Consider the following 11,408-nt stretch of genomic DNA (forward strand, 5'->3'; position numbering starts at 1 on the left):
CAACTGAAATCTTGTGATCCACCTTTTATTTAAAACATAATGATAAACGTTTTGAATAAAACAACTGAACTTTTGTAATCCACATTGATATACGGATTATGTGTAATATTAAAACTATGAACTCACCAACCTTTGTGTTGACACTTGAAGCATGTTTATTCTCAGGTTTCTAGAAGTCTTCCGCTGTTTGCTTAGATGTTAAACAAGCTATGTGCATGGAGTCTTACATGACATATTTTTCAAAGAGACGTTGCATTCACCAAATCATCACCATGTATCTTATTTTGACTGCATTGTCAACGGAAATACTATTGTAAACTATTATTTATGGTGATTGTCTATATGTAAAAATCATCAGATGTCGAAAACCTTTGATTTAAATATTCATTTATGGTGTGCCTTTTCAAAAGAATGCAATGTTTACAAAACGTATCATATAGAGGTCAAATACCTCGCAATGAAATCAATGAATGACGTGTTCGTCCATATGGATTTGGAGCGATCGTCACAGTTGGTATCAGAGCGTTGGTCTTAGCGAACCAGAATTTGCATTAGTGTGTCTAACCGGTTATTGTTAGGATACTTTAGTGAGTCTGGACTTCGACCATGTCTGCATGATAAAAGTTGTTGCTTATAATTTTTTTTGTTAGAAATTACCTGCTTATCATTCCTTGTGTGGAAAATTACCTACTTATCATTTGTAGTCTAGACACACCTTATTGCATGGATTGCATGACTAGTGTATAGACAAAATGAATATCTTAGCATATCTGTTACTGTTACCTTTACTTGACAGTTTCCGAAAGTTTCTCCGTAATTTGCAGAACCTTTGTACTATATAAAGGTATTCTATGTAATTAGAATATCATCCGATATCCGAAAATCATTTCACATCGAAAATTCTTTATCTAACCGTGTAAGATGAATTCTACAAGTAATTCGAGTTCTTCGGATTCCGATATGAGTTTCCACCTGAGTTCCGAAAGCAGTGTAACCAGAATGAATCAACCAATCAGTCACCACCAATTCTGGATGAACTGGGGATGGGTTCGTAATCAACTTAATCGATGGAGAAAAGAGGAAGGCGATCCTTTCCACCAACCGAATTCACCTCTTGGTGAGGAACCTGAGGCACTTACCGGCGAACCCGTTCGAAACACTATCTTTACCCTAATTTCCAGGATATTTCGCAACGATTATATGATAACTATAATTTTAAACTTTATTCATCCTCTCGTACCAACTGCCAATCATCCCGGAATAATAGAAGAAGTTAACGAGCTTCGCGCTCGAGTTGTGGCTTTGGAGAATATGATGCACAATTTGCAGGCATCACAGGCAGCACCGGTAGCACCACCAGTACCAGCAGCACAACCAACAACAGTACCAGTACCACCAACAACAACATCCGCACCGGAAACCTCAACCTCACAATCTGTTCCACGAGTATCAACCTCATATGCACCGTAGGCACCGAAGAATACTAATAACCATAAACGATGAAGTATTGATTCATAACTTCATTGGAGAAATATCCTGCGACGATTATGTAATCTTTAATATAGAAGAGATTATTCGTTTCTAGTTCCAACCGAAAATCAAATGAGTTTAATAACTCATTAAATTTATATTACATCTGAAGGAAATATACATACATATATTTTCATAAAGATTGTAATTGAAAATCCTTTTGTACAAACTGTTAATGATGAGAATATTTTAACGGGTAGGTAATACCCTAGAAATATATAAATTCCACATTAATATGTTACACTATACATTCTTCAATTCTGATTCAGCAATCATTAACTATACTGCTCAAACCTATAGATATACGTATCTGTTCATCGCAGAATAACCATTTTCATTCAATTTCATATTCTGATTTCGATAGATCAGAATCCAAGTCAAGATTAAACGAAAAACATCACTCTTAGATTCCTACATCTTTCAAAACCATGCTTCGAAACCCATGCTTTGAATTCAGAACAGTACTAGAACATCATATGATTATATTTTGCGTTCAAACCCATCGAAATTCTTGGAAGCACTTCAACTAATGAACAAACGAGAAGACAAACCAACTACACGATATCTACGAGAAGAAAGATTTGTACTTATAATCATATATCTGGAAAGCTCTCGAAACCTAAGTAAAACTTTAACACGTATCTGTGATAAATCCTTCGGCATTATTATTACTGAAAGTAACCTTGCAATTCCTTTTTAAAAGTATCCAGTATTATCACCCATTCAACTAGTCAACGACGACCTTTCAGACTTATAACTTTGGCATATACGTTTTTGTTACTGGGGAACCTTTTATGTTCCACCATATTAGCAGTAAATGTACCAGCGACTCCGTCACTCTGCTATTTGAAACTCTCCGGAAATCACTATATATACATTGAAACCCTATCATGTACTCATCCACATCTTGTAACAATAGTTGCCATTCCAACTATCGGGAATTTGCAATCAGTATTTTGAAATCTTGCAGCACGTCTACGCCAACAGTTATATGTGTACATATAACGTCTACCTCCTCGAATTACATACTTCGAATGTGAAGTTTTTGAAAAACACCCCAAACTATGAAACTAGTTCTCTGAAATTGGAACAATGCTGATGAAGCAGCAAAAACTGTAAACGACCTTAACAGTCAAAAGTTTGATGATAAAGAATAATATGGTGGTAAAGCTGAGAAAAAGAGAAGGTTTGAAACTGGAAAACGGATTGAGCAAAGTATGAAGGAGGGTTGTGGATAAATCACAAAGACTAAACCTGCCTTCAAAGAATACAAATGATTCAGTATCTGCTGAAGTCATTAACGAATACCTTGCTCCTGATACTAAACCCCTACGGACAATATTCTTCATCATCATTCGATATTAGAAATTCTAAGATATTATCATATCTTTCATTATAAATATCTTCGATATTTCTGAAGATATCTTCATAACTATTATCATCCGAAATTATTTATCTCTTCACGCTATATGTGTTACATCATAAAAGAAACTATTTTAGTTTCTAATTTCTGAAAATTTTGAAAAATGGATGTTTTTGAAGTAGTGTTGGGAACTGAAGCATGAGTTAGTATAATATAATGACACTTGATCAACGTGATTATATTACAGTAAGTCATGCTGAGTTTCTAATGGAACGTGATAAAGGTTCACAGATCCCACCCTCATAATGAACCATGTTACATAACTCTTTTATTCTATTTAACCTCTAAACATATCAAGAAAATATTTTCTTGATGATTCGGTCTTTTCCGGATATTCTGGTAATTTGACAAATCAAGATCGTGCCATTACGATTACCTTCTTAGAACATTAACTATGTTCATTCTGAAATGTATAGCTACGAATTCTGGACCAGTATCCGCTTGACTTAAGGTCGGGAAGAGAAAACGAAAGCATGAAGCTCCGAAATATAATGGAAAATAAAAGCCAGATAAAAACACATAAATTTACAAACCGTGTATATCAATGCGTATAGCAATATAAAGACACGGGAGAATGATAAATACAACTATCCCTAGAGCATAATAGAAATAAACAGATTCTTCTGGTGGGAGCTGGAAAAGAAGGATGAGTGTGGCAAACGTCAATATTAGGTCAAGAACCAGAACTGGATTAAACATTTTCACAATCTTTTGAATGTATTAATTGGGAAAGAAAGTAGGAGTGGTGAAAATAAATGAAACGGAAGAGGTCAATTTATAGCGAAATATCAGACATAGCAATCGAGGTAGATTACGCATTTAATCAAAGGAAATCATAATTTCCTTAATTCCTGAAGAATCAAATCTTATTTAGATAATGAAGATTTTCTATTCCTTAAATTCCGGAAATCAATCGTTACTACATCAAGAGATAAGACGCATCTCTATTCTCCATTTCACTCAATTACGATAACTTCTCTTATAAGCTCTGAGTAATTGGATTGTTTTATCCATATTACTCAACGGTAATAAAATTCTATTTATCAACTCATATTCGTCATGAAAACATTTTTATTGTTAGCCATGACGACCTCACTCAAATTTCGGGACGAAATTTCTTTAACGGGTAGGTACTGTGATGACCCAGAAATTTCGACTAAATTTAAACTTAATCTTTGTATGATTAACATTTCCGATTCGATAAGCAAAGTCTTTAAAACTGAATCTCAAAATTTTTGAATTACTTTTATATATTTAAATACCCTTCGGTTGTTTTCGACGATTCGCGAACAATTATATGTAAATAGATACATATATACTATAACATGAAAATGTAACAATGTATTAATTGTTTGATACCGTACATTAAACTTATTGGTTTAAATATCTATTTGAATGTATATGATAAGTTGAAATATTTATTATTAAAATTTATTTATAAATAACTTCCAATGTGTATTTAAAAACTGATTTATGTATATTAAAAAGATATATACATATATATAATAAATGATAGTAACATTCGTTTATTGATTCAATTGATATTTAGATAAGTTAACTAAAGCGTTTAAGATGAACCAGTTAAACACTAATTTGTTACAGTGTTTTCAAATTGCCACATTACTCAAAATGCTACAGTGTTTTCGAAAATCACTATTTGCTACAGTGAAATTGACTTTGCTACAGTGAATTGCTACAGTAAAATTTGACTTTGCTACAGTAACTTTGCTACAGTAAAACGCTATTATAAAAATGTATTTTAACAAATAGCGAGACGATGATTTATAGAAGTAAATGACCAAAACACTCGAAAGTTTAAGATACACTTTGAGTGATATAATTAAGGGATAATTTAAGGCTATTGATAAGGCTAAAAAAGAACATATATTTCATAGCATTATCCCCCAAGAAAGACAGGATTTTAGTTGTAATTGTTCCATATTCAAGTAATATTCGTTTATATTTAATAAGTGCGAAGACAAAAGGCGAAAACGAAGAATTGAAGACGGAAAGGTCCAAAATGCTCAAATGTACAAGATACAATTAAAAAGGTTCAAATTATTGATGAAGAACGTCTAAAAATGACAAGAGTACAAGTAACGGAACGCAAAGTACACGATATAAAATAGTACGCAAGGACGTCTGAAAATCCGGAACCGGGACCCGAGTCAAGAAGAAACGCCCGACGCAACGGACCAAAAATATCTAGTCTACTATGCACAAGAATAAAATATAATATATAAATAATTATATTAATTATTTATATATTTATATTTATTTTATATTATGTCGACAAGCTAGGAGCCAAAACAATGTGAGCTGTCCCTGGTCCTCATGCGAGTCGCATGGCCAGAAGGCCATTTCCATGCGAGTCGCATGACTCCAGATTTCAGGCCAGGTTCTATAAATTGCAACATTTTCTGCCGAGTAAAGAAAGAAAAAAAAAACACACACATACATATTACTCCGTATTTATTTTATTTATTATTTATATTATTATTATTATTATTATTATTATTATTAATAAGATTATTATTAATCTTATTATTTTTTTTATTATTAGTGTTATTATTTTTGCGATACAAAAATAATAATGTACATCAAATATTACGACAGAGTGCTGTCCAAGTAATTTTCAAAATGAGTTTTCGAGCAAGCTAGAGCTAAGGAAATTATGGGTTATTGCCAAGGAGGTTATGGGTAATGTTCGGGGGTATTTTTTTGTGAATCAAACCTCGTCTTTATCATCTCCGATGCGTCTACGTGCTTTCCTGCAATATTGTATATCAATATTAAACAGTGAGTTTCATTTGCTCCCTTTTACTCAATATATTTTTGGGCTGAGAATACATGCGACTGTTTATAAATACTGAAAATACTAGATTTATATGCGTGAGTTTCATATGATCCCTTTTACTCAATATATTTTTGGGCTGAGAATATATGCGACTGTTTATAAATACTGAAAATACTAGATTTATATGCGTGAGTTTCATATGATCCCTTTTACCCTTTACATTTTTGGGCTGAGAATACATGCAAATGCTTTATTAACCGATATACAATATTTATATGCGTGAGTTTCATTGCTCCCTTTTTAATTGCTTTTGCAATCTATATTTTTGGGCTGAAAATACATGCACTTTATTTTAAACGCAATGGATACAAGTACATACTAAATTCTACACCGAGTTTGAACCGAAAATCCCTTAGCTTTGGTAACTAGTAACTGCCAGTTATAAGAACTGGTGGGCGCGAGTAGTAGTATATGGATCCATAGGGCTTGACATCCCCGTCTGTTCCAGGTATAGAAAGAAACTCTAGCCTGAACTATAAAACAGACGTATGCTATTTGAAGTTAGTACACGTTGGATTGCGTGTATTGTACATGTTGGTTGCATGTTAAACGAGGGGTACTTATTATAAACGTTAAAGTTTAGTTACCAGGGTTCTCAACTTTGTAGAACCGATTGATAAACGTTTCGGATGAAACAACTGAAATCTTGTGATCCACCTTTTATTTAAAACATAATGATAAACGTTTTGAATAAAACAACTGAACTTTTGTAATCCACATTGATATACGGATTATGTGTAATATTAAAACTATGAACTCACCAACCTTTGTGTTGACACTTGAAGCATGTTTATTCTCAGGTTTCTAGAAGTCTTCCGCTGTTTGCTCATACGTGATACAAGTTATGTGCTTGGAGTCATACATGCTATATACAAGAAACTTGCATTCATCAAACCATTACCATGTATCTTATTTTGACTGTATTGTCAACAGATGTATTATTGTAAACCACTTAAATGGTGATTGTCTATACGTAGGAATCATCAGATGTAAAAAAACCTGGAATTTATATATTCATTTATGAAATACCTTTTCAAACGAATGCAATGTTACAAAACGTATCACATAGAGGTCAAATACCTCGCAATGAAATCAATGAATGACGTGTTCGTCCATAAGGATTTGGAGCGATCGTCACAGGTGGTATTCTAATTACATAGAATATCTATATATATAGCGCAAAATATTTCGTAGATTACGGAGGAATTTACGGGATATGTCAGGCAAAGTTTACAGTAACAGATACGCTAAGATATGAATTTTGTCTATACACTATTCATGCAATCAATGCAGTAAGACTTGTCTAGACTAAGAATGATAAGCAGGCAATTTCCGACAAAAATGATAAGCAAAACTTTTGACATGCAGACACGGTCAAAGTCCAGGCTCACTAATGCATCCTAACGACTATCAGTTAGACACACTAATGCAGACCTGGTTCGCTAAGACCACCGCTCTGATACCAACTTTAACGACCCAGATTTTTCCAATCGTTTTATACTTATGAGATTAATATTTACATAAATTAAACCTTACCAACATGATAAGCAATCCAAATTGTTGAGACTTGTGTTTTTGAAAAGAGTTTTACACAACGTTTGACCGTCCAATTTGACCGATGATATCACGAACTATATAACATACGATAATTATACGTTTGTGTATATATATGTATTTATATATATTTAACATGATCTAAGGATGGTTTAACATCTCATTGTGTACTAATGACAATGATTTATAAGTATATTTTGAAACTACTAACTTAAGTTTTCAAAAAGATAACTATACGTAACATTCTTTGATATATATACTTATAACCTATAATGCTTATACATGTATCGTATATATAATGTATTTAATCACTTTTTAAGGACTTAAATACATAAAACAATATAAGTATATTCACAAAAGATAGCTATATTTAAATTCTCATTCCGTTTCCTCAAGATTTCTATACGTATATCTAGGGTATATGTACCCGTATCACACCCAGCTTCTATATGTATTTACTATTGGTATATACACATCAAATCAACATCCTAATCAACATTATTACTGCCCTAGATATGAGGTAACTAGGATTTGTCCAGTAGCATGAATTATTAGTAAGAAAACAAAATTAGGAATCCTTTTCTTTCTTTATAAACTAAAAACGTTTTTATGAATGAACACCATTTCTTCACTCCATTTTCTCATACCTACACCCTCATTTCTCTCTCAAAATACTCCTAACTTCATACTTGATCATCTCCAAGCATTTTCCCCATCATTTAGCTTCAATTACAAGCCTTAAACACCATAAGAAAACTCTTTCAAGAACATATCAAAATAACCACCCATTTGAAGAAGTATACTTCCAACCTTTTGATCTAACTCCACCACTCTTTGATTCCAAGATTTTTTCTTATCTCTTACAGTAACTTTGTCCAAGTAACTTGAGGTAGTAACCTTGTTCATAATCTTGTTCGATTCATAATTATATAGCTATCTTATTTTATGTTGTAAAATTTTAACAACAAGAACATAGTTTGAATGATTTCAAACTTGTTTGCGAACTAAATAGATCCTTCTAACTTAACTTTTAAAACACTTCAAGACCTGTAATATATCATAATGATATGCTAACTTAACAAGATATAACTTGGTTTTACAAAGAACACCTTAAAAACTGAATCTACATCGTCGGAGTGCAACCGGGGGCTGTTTTGGGTTGGATAATTAAAAACCATCTTGAACTTTGAATTGGAAGTTCATGTTCTGGAAAAATGATATTTCTTATGAATATGTTAACACATAAAAATTTCATGGTTTAACTCAAAGTGTAAGTATATTTAGAAAAATGATCATTAAATGTTGTTTTTATGATGGAAAATGATCACTTTCATAAGTTTTACCAAAGTTTGACCTATAACCTGTGATTTCGAATACAAACTAAGGTATTTTCAGTTCATATTCTTAAAATTTGACTCTATCCAAGGAATGGCAAGTTGAACCAACAAAAACGAAGTTGTAATGAAGAAACTACGACTAAAACAAGATTGGGTATCCGAAGCTAGTTTAGATACGAAAATATTTGGAGATAAAGTAAATTAATCATATCTTTTCTAATTAATATGATATTTTATATATAATTACTTATGATTTGATTTTATATATTTCAGGACCACCCGTAAACAACACGAGAAGATTAATCATAAGACCTCATGATTGTACGCAACACGTCATTTGACAACACGGTACTTTATGTACGCAACACGTCATTTGACAACATGGTACCATGGGTTGAGATTAATTTTGATCAATACGAATACGATGGGGTCTTTATTTATTTTATTGAGCAACTAATTGTGGACCAATAACATCGGACTGCTAACTACGGACTAAGAAAATATTAAAAGTACTATAAGTATATATATATATGTAACGATTACTTGAAAAGAAAATATGTTGATATATTATATATATATGGTTAGGTTCGTGATATCTATCGGAGACCAAGTCGGGTTAAATACCTTCAAGGCAAAAGTGAGTATATAGTCCCACTTTTAAACTCTAAATATTTCGGGATGAGAATACATGCATTTTATGATTTACGTTATGGACACAAGTGAAAAAAAATATATACTACGTTGAGTTGTACCACTGGCATACTTCCCTGTAGCTTGGTAACTACTATTTACATGTGGTATTGTAAACGCGAATCCTGTTGATAGATCTATCGGGCCTGACAACCCCAACCGGACTGGACGACCAGTATTCAACGGTTGCACAGTACTTCGTTTCGGTGACTACACTTGGTACAGTGTAGTGAGATTTCATAATAAAGGGAATATGCGACATTGATTAAATGTTAAGTATGGTTATCAAGTGCTCAACCACTTAGAATATTTTTATTAAAACATTTATGTATATGAAATCTTGTGGTCTATATTTATAACGCTGCTAGCATTAAACCTATATCTCACCAACTTTATATTGACGTTTAAAGCATGTTTAATCTCAGGTTCCTAGAAGTCTTCCGCTGTTTGAATATATGTTAGAGAAACCATGTGCATGGAGTCATACATGTTTTATTCGAGGAAGCATTGCATTCACAAAATCATCACCATGTATTTATTTTGACTGCATTGTCAACGGAAGTATTCTTGTAAACTGTTATTTACGGTGATTGTCTATATGTAGAAATCATCAGATGTCGAAAACATTGAATTTTAAATATTCATTTATGGTATATCTTTTCAAAAGAATGCAATGTTTATAAGACGTATCATATAGAGGTCAAATGCCTCGCGATGTACTCATATGTTATTGTATTCGTCCCTATGGATTGGGTCGGGTCATTTCATGTGGTATCAGAGCGATGGTCTTAGCGAACCAGGTCTGCATTAGTGTGTCTAACTGATAAGTCGTTAGGTTGCATTAGTGCGTCTGGACTTCGACCGTGTCTGCATGTCAAAATTTTGATTATCATTTTGTGTCGAAAATCATCTACTTATCATCTGTAGGAAATTACCTGCTTATCATCTTAAGTCTAAACGCGTCTTACTGCATTCATTGCATGAATGGTGTATAGACAAAATTCATATCTTAGCGTATTTGCTAATTCATATCTACGCGTATCTGTTACTGTAAACTTTGTCTGACATATTCCGTAAATCCCTCCGTAATCTATGAGATCTTTTGTTCTATATATGTGGATATTCTATATAATTAGAATACCACCCGATAGCCGAAAAATCATTTCATATCGAAAAATCCTTTATTCAATCATACGAAATGGAACTCGTCACTAGTTGAAGTCCCTCGGATTCCGATATGGAATACCACTCAAGCTCCGAAAGCAGTGTGACCAGAATGGATCAACCAATCAGTCATCATCTATTTTGGATGGATTGGGGATGGGTTCGTAGCCTCCTCAATCATTGGAGACAAGAAGAAGGTGATCCCTTCCATCCACCAAATTACCCTCTTGATGATGAACCTGAAGCACTTACCGGTGAACCTATTCGAGAAACCATTTTCTCTCTCATTTCCATAGTATCTCGTCACGATTATATACTACATCAAATTCTAGATTTTATTTATCCACTCGTCCGAACCGACAATCACCCCGGTGTAATAGAAGAAGTCAACGAGCTTCGCACTCGGGTAGTGGCTTTGGAGAATACGGTATGAAGGTTACAAACACTATCAGCAGCATCAGCAGCATAACCAGTACCGTCAATAACATCAACATCGCAAGCCTCAATACCCTAAGCACCAGCAGCATCACCAGCATCAACGTTATCACCATCATCAACATCAACAGGATCATTACCACCACCAACAATCACATCCGCATCACACGCCTCAATATCACCATCCGTACCTCGGATATCAACGTCACACGCACCATAGATACCAAGAAGTACCAACAACAACAAACGATGAAGTATTGATTCATAACTTCATCGGAGAAACATTCTATGGTGATTATGTAATCTCTAAAGACATAGAGATTACCTATTTTTGCCTTAACCATAAATCAGATGAGTGGACAGAAATGATAAAAGGAAGAGTAGAAACCCCGACAAGAATGATGCGTAAGGTACAAGC

Source organism: Rutidosis leptorrhynchoides, chromosome 2 (assembly GCF_046630445.1).
Source record: "Rutidosis leptorrhynchoides isolate AG116_Rl617_1_P2 chromosome 2, CSIRO_AGI_Rlap_v1, whole genome shotgun sequence".
Classification (NCBI taxonomy): domain Eukaryota; kingdom Viridiplantae; phylum Streptophyta; class Magnoliopsida; order Asterales; family Asteraceae; genus Rutidosis; species Rutidosis leptorrhynchoides.